Source organism: Cryptomeria japonica, chromosome 11 (assembly GCF_030272615.1).
Source record: "Cryptomeria japonica chromosome 11, Sugi_1.0, whole genome shotgun sequence".
Classification (NCBI taxonomy): Eukaryota; Viridiplantae; Streptophyta; class Pinopsida; order Cupressales; family Cupressaceae; genus Cryptomeria; species Cryptomeria japonica.
This window is the reverse complement of record NC_081415.1, coordinates 108,729,267-108,744,528: the sequence shown is the minus strand read 5'-3', so window position 1 is coordinate 108,744,528 and position 15,262 is coordinate 108,729,267.

Below are 15,262 nucleotides of genomic sequence, written 5' to 3'. Positions count from 1 at the left end.
TAGTTGACCTTCTTGATGGTCAAAAGTGTCAAAACTTGGTATAGGCATTAGAGAGAGTTAAATTAGTCTTATACATGTTTTAAAATTCATGAGTGATGACAGAATAGGTCTCATAGGCTGAGAAGGCCACAAAGTGCAAAAGTGCAAAGTTGCAAAAAGTTGTCATGACAACTTTTAGCCTAATTTGATTAGCGATGGAGTTAGGGATTGTCCAATGCCCTAGAAAGACTTTACACAAGGGGAATTATATAGGAACCCTCTCTTGCATGGTTACCAAGGTTAGATTCTTTTCTTTGTAAGTTCAACAATCTGAAACTACTCATTTTCAGACTAGTTGGCATCATTTTGGCTTGTTTTACTCATTTTGTGAATGCAAATGGATTGAATCCATTGATCCAATAATGGATTGAGTTTATTTGGTGTGTTATAGATTTTTTAGTTCCATTTTAATCTTTGTATATATTTTGTATTAGTTTTTTGTTATTTTGGTTTGCAAACAGCCAGTTTTGGCTTGTATATAGCAGTTTTATGTAAAATGGTTGCCCCATGAATTCCACTCGTGCTACCATCACGACCTATTGGGAAATGAAGGGAAACCACTTTTATAGTGTACATATGTAGGGACAAGTGTTGGAGATGACATTCAATGTGACTGTCACCTTGTTGTAGGTGAGTCCAGGAGCAACCCGACTAGAGGAGACAGGGTGAAATTGAAGTGCAAAGTGTAGGGGTGAATGCCAAACCACCATCTAAGATGTTGGAGGGGTCCATAGAGTTATTATAGAGTTTCCAATGCAAGGGGAATCCTTGAAAAAGTCATTTATTTCCCAAACACCAACTTGACTAGTCACTGTCAGTTAGAAGGCCTAGAAACCCTTCAAAACCCTCATTTTGGGGTTAGGACATTGTACGGTGGAGTAAGGAACCAAAGCCACAAAAATCACTTGAGGTTAGATGATTAATTGAAGAAAATAAAAACTTTCAGTGGGGTCTTTTGGACCATTTTCCTCCAAGCCTTAGAAAACTAGATTTTGGAGGCCTAATTGGGGCTCTTTACTTGCAGCCCTTTCCTAGGCAAAATGGTGAAATTGGTAAGGAGGGAAAAGAAAGAAAACCTTGAAAGGACCCAAAAGGCATTAAAAAATGTTAGTAGCCACCTCCACACCTCTGCATCAACTCATAACAATAGGAGTTCAATTTGACAAGTTGAATCCAAGATAGCCATGATGAGCACATGGGAAGCATTGTGAATTGGTAGGGTTTCTAGCTAAAACACTTGAACAAAACACCTTGGAATGGTTAAGAAGCAAGCCCTAGAAGATATTGAGAAGGAATTGGAGGTCTAGAGTGAAATTAGGCTTGGAGAGTTGGTGGAATTGAGCAACACTGACTAGGTGAAGAGTTAGCAAACTAGGTGAACCCCATCAGAGGAACAAAAGCCCATGTGAGGAAAAAGTCCCCCCATATGAGAGAAGAAGAGAAGATAGGAATTCCCCCCTAAATGTATAATTTTCACCAATGATAGAAGCTTGAGAATGAATGAAGAAAGTTCTCCATGAACATCAAACAACATTCCTCCCCTCAGGAAGAAACAAAACCAAAGGTGTATCCATGAAGTCTCCACAATCATGAAGGGGAGATGTAGGAAAAAAACTCATAATGAATGAAGTCTCTAAAACTTTCTCAAGTGTCCCCATGTCGATGTTGAAAGATACCTCCTCCAAAGGTGGTGAACTGCTCCACACTGCTGAAAAAGGCACTCCAAGATCTAGTGGAGATGAATGTAGAACAAGTCCCAAAGACTCACATATCTCCTCTAAACATAAAGAAACCTCCTTAAACTGCTATACATAAGTATCCAAAATCATGTCAACCTCAAAATAATGATCATGTAGAGAATGAACAAGAGGGTCAGAGTGTTCCCTCACAATAATCAAAGAAGGATCATCTTTATCAAAGAGAAGATGAATATCATCAATGGTGTCTCCCAAATCTACTATGTAGGATTCCACAAACAAACCTGCAATGTCTATCAAGTAATCATCCCATGAAACTAAAGCTGGAAGACAAGATATATCATGCTGCATTGAATAACAAGAAGGAAAAATTGTCGCACTAGTTGCATCATCGGGTGCAATAGGTGATGTGATATCAATAGGAGGAGATGAAACACAAGGATCAAGAATGGGGTCACATGTGAAAATCCTCAAGTTCAAGTACCCAAGGTTCTTCTTAAAATTTGAATCATCACAAGAAGTGTGATCATCATGTGTAGAATAATCATATGTGAAGTCATCCTCATCAACAAAATCTGAAAAGGAGTATAACTGAGATGAATGATCAACCACCCCAGTTGCAATGATAGCTCTAGTCTCCAAGTCTCTAATGAAAACTGACTTAGGTGTGAAGTCCACTTTTCTCTTAGTTGCGCCATGTGTAATTTGATAGATGGAAAGGAGATTGTTTGTCAAATGGGGTACACGCAACACATCATTGAAGGAGTTATCCCCAATGGCAATAGTTCATTTCCCAATCGCATCCATGTATGTATGATTGCCCATCAAAATTTGTGGCATGGTGCAAGGCTCAAATGAAGAGAACATAGACTGCAAAGATGCCATATGATGAGAAGCCCCTGAATCTAGAAGCCATCTCCCTGAATCATGACTTGTAGTAGCACAAAGAGCTTTTCCTTTTCTTGTCCCAAAAGAGTGAGTCTTCCTACTTGTTGAATCCATGAATGATTGCCCTTTTCCTTTTGAATGTGAGGAAGTGGAAGTTGATGAATCATCCTTCTTGTAGGCATTAGGAAAATCAATGTTATGTTTTTTTAGGATATGTGTCAGCTCATCAATCTTCTTAGAATGTCAACAATGCTCCTCATGACCAACCTTTTTACAATAGGCACAAGTAGGTCTCTCCCTCTTTCATGAATTGTCCTTCTTGGAAGAGGATGAATCTCCTTATTGTGGAGAAGGTGATGCTTCATCCTTAGGTTTTGATTGCCATTTCTTCTTGTTTGAGTTGTCGTTTCCTTGATTTCCTTTGTTCCCTTGATTTGCCACTAATGCTTGATACTTAGAAGCCTTAAGAATGCCCATACTTATCAGCTTAGTTTGTTCCATCATTAACATTTCGGCAAAAGCATAAAATGTAGCCATTGTGTAGCTTGAACCCATTCTCATCCTATGGGTTTGGAAACTAGAAATAAATGTTGCATATTATTGTGGAAGATTTCCCATCAAATTGAATATCAATTGAGTATCCTTCTTATCAATGCCACAATCCTTGAGTTGTTCCCTCAACTCTTTTGCCTTAGTGACATAATCCTGTATAGTATCAAAGTTCTTTGGATCTAACATGGTGAGATCACTATCAATTTGATATTCCCTAATCTCATCAACTTGACCATACAAGTCTTGAAGCTTTTGCCAAGCATCCTTAATTAAGGTACATTTCTCAATATGAAAGATGAGATCCTTTGATACATACTCTCTTAAGGTACCAATTTCCATGATATTCTTAGTGATCCAATCCAAGTGAGCAACAAGATCATCCTTAGGATCGGTGGGAGCAACAAGATCATCCTTAGGATCGGTGGGAGCAACAACAGTTCCATCAATTTAATGAGTTGGTCCTTTTTTCCATAGTTTACTCCATGCATCAATTTTCCAAGTAGCATAATTACCAGGAGTTAGGAGAGGAAAATTAGGAGAACCCATAGTAGAAAAAATGTAAATAGCACAAGAGACACCCCTCCAAATTTAATCAATCAAAGTACCCCCCCCCCCCACCAAAAAAAAAAAAAAAATTGATGATTTTGGTACTTTATATGTAGTGCGCGTACAATAGGCCACTTGCAAACAATGGCAAGGTGGACTTATGATTTTATTTTAAAAATTCCCTAATAGGCTAAGAAATACAATGCAAAAGACTAGCAAGATAGATCTATGCAATACAAGTGTCAAATTGGCCAAAAAAGACCATATGTTGAAAGTACAATTTTTACCCAAAATCATTGCAAACTGATAGCATATTATGAAAGTAGACAAAAAATTATTCACTTTCAAAAAAAATGGCACTTGAAAAGGAGTTCGTATGAGCCCAAACAGAGTCCCAGAAGTTGCAAAAACAAGGATTGGACAGGTACAGTCACCAAAAAATGAGATTTCTGAAAACTCTATCCATCAAAATCAGAAAATAATTCTACCACAAGAAATTACATGAAAAATTAGCCCATTTCAAAAAAAGTTTGCACCCAAAAAGGAGCAAAAATGAGCAAGATATGGCCTTCCAAAGTTGAACTACAAAACTGAAAATCTTAATGGGAGGGGGCTGATAAATTTTCAAAAAAGATGACATCAGAAATCTGTGAGCCTAAACTTGACGGTCATATGGTCGTTGCCAAAACTTCGCCTCCCAGGCTGACTGTGCGTCCGTACAGTACAGACTGCTGACATGGCAGAATCCGATTGGCCAAAGTTGTTGACGTGGAAGGTACATCCCGTTGATGTGTCAGTACGGATGGTTTGCGTGGCGAACAAAGATTATGACTCAGATTGCTGATGTGTCTTTTGTACGATGGCAAGTTGCTAACTGTGCAGATAGGTGGGCATTGTCGGGAAAATGATAAAGTGTCGCATGGCGGCGGTGACGGAAATTGACAGGCGGCTGGGAAAATTCGAGAGTAGTTGGTGGCCTTTGGTGGAAGTCAAGAGCGTGGGTTGCAGGTCGCTCGTGGCACCAAAGGCAGTCAGCAACATGAGCAGAGAAGGCCCAACAAAGAGGCGACCTGATGGCAGAGGCTCATTGGAAGCACAAACAGCGACAGCAACTGCAGACTAGATAGGGGTCGGTGTCAAGGATTGTGTGGAGTAGGTCTATCTAGAGACAAGAACCAGCGAGAGCCAAGACATTGGTGGACAATAGCGACAACAAAGGAAGAGAGTTGACGGGGAGACCTGAGTATGGTGGTAGGTACGGGCCATAGGTCCCCCAACTACAATGGCGATACAGTGTTGGGTTTGCAGCACAGAGGATATGACAGGGGGTGGGAGTAATTACCCCCCCCCCCCTAATTATATATATATATATATATTTATTTATTTATTTATTTATTTTTTAAATAATAAATTTTACAATTCAAAACTATGAAATATTTTCTATAGAAAATAGAATTATTTGTTTTAAAAGAATTTCAAAAATTCATACCGTACCGCCCAAATTGGACAAAAATTTTCCTCCAAGCCCCAAATTTGACTTTCACCCAATATAGGCAAATGTATAGTCACAATTCATGGAAACGGCCACTGGACGCAATGGAGAGGTCGGGTCTGGTCTAGCACACCTCCAAAAGATGCTGCTCCTCATATCTGCCTCTTGACGTTGTAATAATACCTCTCAAAGATGAATCAATGTCACTCTAATGGCTCTGATACCATGTGAGATTTTGCCAAGATCAAGAGCTCAATAAAAAGTATAAAATAGAGAGACAAAATATAGGACAAGAATAAAATAAATTGTATTCTCATGAATAGATAAATGATCAACAGATCAATAGTTGTTCATACAATGAATATGAGCCTGCTTATATAGGCAAGGCTATATGGATGTGTGAGCACACAAACATGACATGTGGCTCAATAAGAAACAAGAGTAGGTAGGAAATAGGTGTGGTAGGTAGAAGAAACGATAAGATATTCCACATGAGGTGGAACACCCACCGAAGGTGGAATTATCACTCCATAATAAGTGGATATGATAAAGTAGTAACAAGATCACATGATAAAAGGTGGAAATTCTCCTACACACAATACCAATATGGCACAAAGACCCAAGTGTCTCATACCCAAACTACTATGAAATGCATTATCCTAAGTAAACTTAAGTAAGGTGTAATAATATCCAACCTGAATAATTAATTACACCAACATGTCATTGTATACTTAATATGTATCTCAGATTTCTCTCATTTTGACATGGTTATTAGTATTTTATTTAGATATGTATGTTACCTTGTTGGGTCTACAAGTTGTGCAGTGTTGTAGGTGGTCTGTACTTAAATAATACATTTATGGCTTGGATGTGGGTTGTTTATGCCCATAGACCTTTCATTGCTAATGCATATTCAAATTGGTGGCTTGGTTTAGTCTTGATTTGCTATTTTTTTGTCATGTTGAGGAGAGACATTGTTACTAGGTATAGTCATGATGGAGGACCTATGGTGTTGATATTAACTTTAGAGAAACTACCAAAAGATAATAGTTTGTGTTTCTATATAAAACTATTCAAGATATTACACTTTTATAGGAAGAAGTCTTCCTTGAATTTCTCTCATTTAGTTTTAACTGATCCTAGAATTAGAGACTTGTTAAAACAACTCATAAAAAATAAATAACAAGTTGAGAACTAATAATAATTTCTAACATTTCCCCCTTAGTGCGAACATGATAAGAGATTTTTTACTTTCCACTATAGTGAGACCAACTCATCTAGCTCATGTTCTTGATTCAAACAAAAGGCACCTCTCATCAACCTTTCATATTTCTCACACAAGTTTACCACAAACCTAGGCACGGACAAGACCACACTCATCTATTCACTTCATATGATTTTTTGAATTACCACTATCCATTTCAAGATCCATGAATTGTATTATGCTAGTGTTTTTGTTCATTACAATGAATTACACTAGGAGGCTACATAAGGAAACCATACACACAAAAAAATAAAATTTCCCATTGTTATTGATTGTGTCACTCAATCTCCAAATACATAGGAAATTGTCACTACCACTCGAGATAAAATATTACTATTATATCACCCCCAAATGTGACATTTCCAATTATTAGAAAGAAAAAAAAGCACACTCCACAACAGATCTCAACATGCCACCAAAGCTAATAAATGACCCTTTTGTTGGTGATTGACGAGAGGACAATGAGTGTCTGCCTTCTTCCTTTGCCTCCTACCTCCAATTTTAAATTATTTAAAACACATATTCCTCGTTAGTAGCACAATATAGTTCTTTATTATTGACATGTTATTTCCAATCAGTTTCTTCAATGAAGGAAGCATAATAATCTAGTTTATCATCTAATAGATCTTGTGCACCCTTCTTAAATTCAAAATTACATGTCCTACTTCATTATAATAGAAGCATTTTATTTTTCTTTTTGAAGGAATATACTTGGATTTGTACTTGTCTTTTCTTGCTTTGTTATGTGCAAATAAGACCACTACTTAAAAATCTAACATTGACAATCAATTGCAAATGACAAACCCAAATACCCACAATAACATAATAATTTGGAACTTGAGAAGAAAACACATAAACTTTGGGCTATCTATGATAACCAATCCAAATGGCAATATGGGATCAATGCCAATAAGGAATCGCATGATGAAATAAAGAATGAGTTGTTTGCAAAAGAATGATGCTTCATGATCTGTTGCGCCAGTCGCTACAAAAAAATAAAATAAGGCTGCAACCTGATCCAATATTACTGCCACTAAATAAAAGATGGATAGTCTTGTTGTGTCAAATAAAAATAAATAAAATTTATTAATCATGCCATAGTCACGAGAAGAGAACCTTTGAACCTAGCAATAAGAATATAGATATGATTACCTCCTCTAGATTTTTGTTGTACAATATTGGTCAAGATGATAATGATATCGCTTTGACTCAACAATGAAATATGAATATGATACATAGTCAGGTAAAAGCTTGAACAAATGAAAAATCAAGGTGGCAATGTCAATTGATCCACCAATGAAGGATGGTGCATTCAAATAAGAGTAAAGATTAATTTACTCTAATACATACACATTGTCTTCGAACCTTTTGTCTACAAATCTCATAGAGGACAATTGCTTAAAGTTGTGATGGAAAGGAGCAATCTAATGGATTTTCCTCAACACAAAGTATTTAGACTAAATAATAGGCTTTAATTTTTTTCATGTCACAACTACTCCTAGTGTTGGGAAATGCCTTTGTAATCTACTAAGAGTCTTGACTTCTTGTGTGTTAGATCAAACTAGTCTATGCTCTTTATTTAGAGCTCGTTCAACACCACACAAAGGTGAATGAAACCTCTTTAGCTTCACATGATCAAGATCAATTCTAGTGTACTATATTCAAATGGAAGCTCTGGTAACTTGTAGCTCGATTAGATATCCTTCTCCCAATAGCCAATAATCACTCCTCTTTCCAAACACTAACCACCAACTTGTTGCGCTCTGATACCATATTAACTTTTAGAGCAGCACCCAAAAGATAATAGTTTGTATTTTTATATAAAACCATTTGAGATATTACACTTTCATAGGAAGAAGTCTTCCTTAATTTTCTCTCCTATTATTTTATCTAATCCTAGAATTATAGAGTTGTTAAAACAACTCATAAAAAATAAATAACAAGCTAAGCACTAATAATAATTTCCAATAGTTGACTGTGTGATGCTTACAGGTTGGACGCGTTGAGAGTAATATGCTTGTTCCAGTGGATGTGATCACAATATGAATGTTCCTTGTGTTTAGGGAATTTGACATGAAATGATTAGATTTTCAAGATGCTTTGTTGGTGTTGATGGTTATGGATTCCTAATTGGTTATGGTTGTACATCTTCTTGTTTGAGGATCATGGTTACTTTGGCTTTTGGGAGCTCATGATGTGCACTTTGATTTCTTGGATAGTGTGAAGGCATTAGTTGATTCTCATGTACAAGAATCTTTATCATGATGTCATGGATAGCTTGGTCACACTTTCAAAGGGAGCTTTTGGCAATGATGATATGGCGATGTAGGATTGGTTCTTGATTGTTTGTTGGTAGTTTTGTATCTTCTTGGGCTAGAGATCTTGGTTTACTTGATGATATTGATATTCAATTATATGTGTAGACCTAAATTATCTTCATGTAGGAGATGGTTATCATGATGATATGGAGATATTGATATCATAGTTCAGTGGGAGCTTGTGAAAATGAGGTGTATTCACCATTAGATGGTGGATGATCTTCTTAGTGTGTAGATGTTAGAAGAGTCCTTAGAACATGTTGTTGTAGAAGACTTTCTCACATTTGCAGGTACACTAACTTAGGAGATGGCAATCCTCATGATATTTGAGGATGTAAACATCTTAGAGGACTCATGGAGTTCTTGGTTGACATGTAGTTTATACTTTCATTTGACACGTTATCCTTGTTTAATAGAATAGTTGTTATTATATCATGGTTTACTTTTGATTGCATGCTTAGAGTTTTGGCATGATATAGCTATTTGATGTGTTTGTATGGAGCATATTATCTCCTAAGAGAGGATGGTTAGATCATGTTGTTGTCATGTTTATGTTCTTGATTCTGCAATTAGAGCTTTCACATTGATCTTGGTAGTTCTCTTTGTATTGGGTACATGATCATTTGCTCGATTGCTTCAAGATGGTGCTTTTTTGCATTTGAAGTTTAGCATGGATTGATTGGTTGCATGTTCTCATGGAGACATAGTTGATATTGATATTCTCTTATGATTAGAGATATATGTTGAGATGGTTGTTGATTTCAGTAGAGAAGATCGAGCAACATTCACTTGGTATGGACTTGAGAGGAGATTTTTCTTGGTGTGAGTCCTAATGACTTCAATGGCTCAATGAGCACTCTCATTCCCACTCTTGGACTGCTTGGTGGTGTAGTTTTTGAGAGGTATTACACATTGTTACTTTCAAGTGTATTATGTTTATGTTTATCTTTCATAAATATGGATCTTGAGCTATGGATAGACCGTTAGTTATGGAAGATTCAATTTGAGAGATGTTTGGTATTGGTTATATCCTTGCACATTTGAATTATTATTATGATGGCATTCATCATTGTTGGGTTTAAGAGATTATTTATTGGGATTATTCCCTAGGATTGGTAATGGTATTTGTTTGATGTTCTTGGTTATGAGAGACTTACATCCATGTTGATTACATGATATATATGTTTGTTTGGTCTATAAGACTGAATGGGTTTAGGTGTTGTTATGGCTTTTCATTTGGGGTTTTATGAAGGAGATCATACTTGATACAGTTGGAATTTAGAGGTGTATGTAGAAGGACATGCTATAGGTTTTGATTTGTAGTTTATCTTTGGTCTTGGTTATCTTCCTAGATGTTTAGTTTCACATTACATTATATTTGAGGTTGTTTGGAGCTATGTGATCGCTAGTTTGTATTCATGTTTTGTCATATGGGAGATGACATGGAGGATCATTTATCTCTTTTCATTATTGATTATGGAGAACATGGGAAAGAATTGGAGAATTGTTGTGAGAGTTATATTTGTAGGTTATTGGTTTACATGCTATACATTGTATTGTGGATGTTCCTTGATATCACACAAATATAATTATACTTTCTAGATATGATGTTGTCAGTGGATTTATTTCAGATTTGGGAGTTTCTAGGTGTGTACGTGACAAGCATTGCACTTGGAGCTTATGGTTTCATGTTATGGGTTGTATTTATTGATGACGTGATATTCAATTGACATGTTTTGTATGCCTTGGATGTATGGATAGTTAGATGTATTAGCACTTGTTGTGAGTGTTATTTCAGCTATGGTTCTTGGTTCTTGACAACTACCTATGCATTTGATATCTTTGGATATCAGTTGAGGTAGGAATTATGCTTTGTTGTGACAAATTGTGTGGCTTTCTCTTTGGATGGCCTCTTATCTATGTGTAGTGGCAGTGTCATAGTGAAGGTTGAGAGCATTCATGTATGAGATGGTGGTCACTTTGTTTCTCATTGTAGGTATCTTGATGGAGCATGTGGAACACTTTGATTCCATGACGATATATGTAGCTTGAGGGATTGTTCCCTTGTTCATGTTTGTGGATACTTATTGCCCCTGATGCAATATATACAACAAGTGGGAGAATTTTAGAAAAATAGGTGTTGTACACCTTGCATAATAATGTTTATAATTTTGATTTACCTCAGAATTATACTCAAGTTCTTGATAAAATTGTTATGGATGATATGGATTAGTGGTGATATTTTTTGTGTTACCTCTTAATTTTTTCTTCTTGCTATTGTTCTCGTATTTCTGATTCAATAAATTTTTCTCCCTTTTTTCAAAAAAAAAAAATTATAACTATAATATTTTATTTATTATGTGAGTTTTACATGGACATGTAATGTGTAGAGATTCATTTGGAACATTCTCGGGGCCACTTGACGAGTTGTATTGTAACATTGTATATTATATTACAATTATTTAATATGCGGGAAATATATTTTAAAAGTGAAAACTTAGTGCCCAATATTAAATGTGGGGTCAATGGTTAGGTAGCCCATGGTTTTGATGTAATGTCATTTGGTGGTTTTGTGGGAGATTGACTCTATTAAAGCAACTACACGGTAGTTGTTTAAGGCTAGTATATTAGCTAGGTTAACATTTGTCGAGGTCATAATCATGGTATGGGATGTGTGGCTATATGCTTGTTCACATGGAGTGTTTGTTGATGGCTTGGGGTTAAAAGGCATTAATGGATGCATTGTAATGTTTCATTCTTGATTAATACATGGTGGATGGATGCTTTTGGACACTAGGTTTTTCCCTCATGAGTATTTTCCCAAGGTATATCTTGTATCACTCTTTGATGGGTATGTTGTTTATTCTATTGTATATGGATTCTAAGTTCTTATTTGCCTTGATTTCTCATTTGGGTTATGTTGAAATTGTTGTTTGTATGGTTGCAAGTTTTCATTCATTTTTAATATCCAACTTTCTCTAACGGGTAAACTTCTTATGGTGGCTTATCTTCTTAGCATTGTTCTTTAATGGTTCATGGTAAAGAAAGAAAATTAAATATTCATTTTATGCTTATTATGATCACTCAAGTTTTTTAATTATCTTCCCAAACTTTCACATTTGTACCATGCATATATTGAATTCTTTTGTTGTATGTCATAATAAAAAAAGGTGCAAAAAAAACAACTATATGGTCATTAAACCAAACCTTTTTTAGGAGCTCATGAACAATGCATGTCTTCAATACACTTTTATCTAGCATATTTATTTTGATATCAAGATTAATATTTAAGATGGATTATTGTGAATTGTGAATTATTGCCTATTTCTTAGGCTTGTAACTATTGTGACCATTTCACACATCATAGATGGAGACCCCCTTTTCGCTTGTAGTTTCAAATTTTGGGCAACTTAGTAGTATTTTAGGTCTCTCCTTAGGATAAAATGAGTCATTTCAACTCTTAGAAAGATTGGATTGGTGATTAAGATCAAGGTTGAGAGGAAATTGTTTGAGATATTTGAACTTGAGTGCTTGAGTTTCAAATGATTTTGTCATTTGAAATCATTTAAGTATGAGAAAATTTTGGATTGCAAAAGGTGAAGCTATAGCATCCTAAATTATATTCCCTTACAATTTAGACCATATTTGGGGCCCTCACCTTAGTTTTTGTATCCATGTGCTTGACTGGGAACCATCTACGCTTATATCATGCAAATATAGACTTAATATGACATTCTAACTTTCATTGTCCCTTTTTCCTGGCCCTAAAATAGGGTAGGACCAAGGTGTGGCACCTTGGTCCTCACCAGGACCATAGCGCCATGCCATGGTCCTCACTAGGACCATAGCGCCACACCATGGTCCTCCCTAATTGGGCCCCAATTTAAACCCTTTGTCGTATCTCAAATTTGAGCGAGAAACCTTTCTCCAAGTCGGCCTATGTCGAAAAAATTAACATGTTTTCCCAATGGGAAAGTATATAAGGAGGTTTTCTCCTCTCATTTTGATATACATTAATAAAAAGGAGACATATAATCAAGCAATCAAGTATTCAAGCATTGAAGCATTCATCATAAGGCATTTATAGAGGTCTTCAAGGCTACATATTCTTCATCTATCTCTTTTGGAGCAACTTTACCTCATTCCTAAGCAAGCATGTGTGTCTGATTAAGGTTTTGTCATATTCATGATATTTCATATAACATATGTAATTACATTCAAGAAGAAAAGCATTGTATACACCTAAAAATGGTTTGAAGATAATTAATTAAATACGTGGTTATTTAATTAATACCCCTTCCCAATTAATTGAATTCACAAGCAATTTGATTAATTTCCCTATTTGTCTACTAGTAAATAAGTCTAATTGATTTATTTATACAGTTCATTCAATAATCCCCCTTTTGATTAATTAATTCTCCCCTCATTTTAATCAATTCTTTTAATTCCTAATTAAGATTAACAAACTAAAATTTGTTGAGAATAATTACCATTTTCCTAATATATAAATTTCTAAATTCAAATACGAGCACATGGCTCCTAACTTCTAACCACCTAACCTAATCACTCCCTAACCTAATCCATTCTATCTAATCTTGGGTTTAACTAACCCTATCCTATCTTGCACATCCTAACATCTTTTATTCTAACCTTCTGTGGGTTGGATATTCCCTCTTTGAGGCACATGAAATTTTTGCCACATGTCTCCTCCCTTGGACACTTGCCCTCTAATGAGCAAGGTTCCTTGACACTTGTCACCACAGAGATGACAATTGTCCCTTCCTCCAACTTCCTCAATCTTGTCCCTTGATATCTTCAAATCAAATCTGAACGGTCGATTCTTGCCACCTCAGCTTTGGCCTTGGAATTCCTATAAATACCTCTCATTTGGAGAAATAAAGATCCCTTGCATTCATAGTTTTTGCATTGTTATTATAGGAATTTGAATTCATATCATCTAGCATAATTTTTAATTTGAATTAATCATAGCATCTTAATCTATTTTCCTTTTTATCAAATCATGTAGCTTGAATAGATCATTCTAGCTAGATCATGCATACAATCATCTTAGCCTCATTCATTTGCATAATCATGAAGTAGCTACTCAACTCTTGAGTTTCCACTTTGGAGTTCATTTCTCCACTGAGAGCCAACAATCCAACACCTTCAAGGTCCTCAAGAATAGAGGAAGATGGGACATCTCAAAGGAGCTTTTGGTGTGCTTTTATTTAGCTTTCAATTTGCTTCATAATTTCATTTATATTGTCTCATCTATGTGCATGTTGAATACATAATTAACCACATTTTTAGCAGCACGAGCATCATTATCAGTCATTGCAAATTTGAGGTATATCTTTCCATTATTTATTTCATTATTTGTTACATTTCATTTAAGGTTGATTCCTCAACCGGGGTTTGACTTAGGCAAACCCCTATTCCCAACCCATTTCCCTTTCATTCTATGTGTGGAAAATAGGTATGGAGTTGCGATCTTTAGGATAAGCATTATTTACAGTGAAAAATCAATCCCCCTTCAGTGTGTGAAAAGTTCGGAGGACCATGGTGATGAGCACCACGGTCCTAACATTTTAGGAGCTCTTTCGGGGAGCAAATCCAAATCTACTTATATTTCTCAGATCCGAATGCGTGCCTTAATCTGATGACTATAGCTCATTGTTTTTTTTATGTTTTTACCTACATTTCCAACATTTTATCTTAATGTTAGAAAATTCAATAATCCTATTCAATCTAAGGGAGGGAAGAGGCACATCTAATGCCCCCTAGAATTAGATAAAAATATAGATCCATTAGGTTTAGATCTAACTAATTCCTATATTTCCCTCATGTGATGGTCTCTAAGCAAAATTAGTGGTTTTACTACATTCAATGGTGGAAACCCTAATTTTCACCATTACAGAAGCATATCCTTCTTCCATCCTTCCCTCCATCCCATATCCTTCACACCTTCCCTAGCCGCGGGATCCTTCTTGTCTCTCTCTCCTCCCTTCTCCCTTCCTTCCTTCCTTCCTTCCATACACCCTTCCTTCCTTTCATCCATCCTTTCCATCCATCTTCCTTCTTACCTTCACCTTCCACTACCCCCTGTAGACACCTAAAAATGTCTCATTGATCATGTACTAATTATTCCTCTAATTGATTAAATAATTATTTAATTATTTAATTAATTTAATTAATCTATTTCTTCTAATTTCATATTTCCTCATCATCTTACTAATTATTCTATTTCTTATTCTTTCATCATTTAATCATTTTTAATCATTTTCTAATGTTAATTAAATATTTATTATTTAATTAATTATGGTTAATTCCCCAATTTAAATAATCTTTATTATTTAAATAAGTTACTAATTATTCAATTTCTATCTCTAACCATCTAATCATTCAACCCTCTTCTAAATATTAATTAAATATTTATTATTTAATTAATTGTGATTTAATCCTTTAA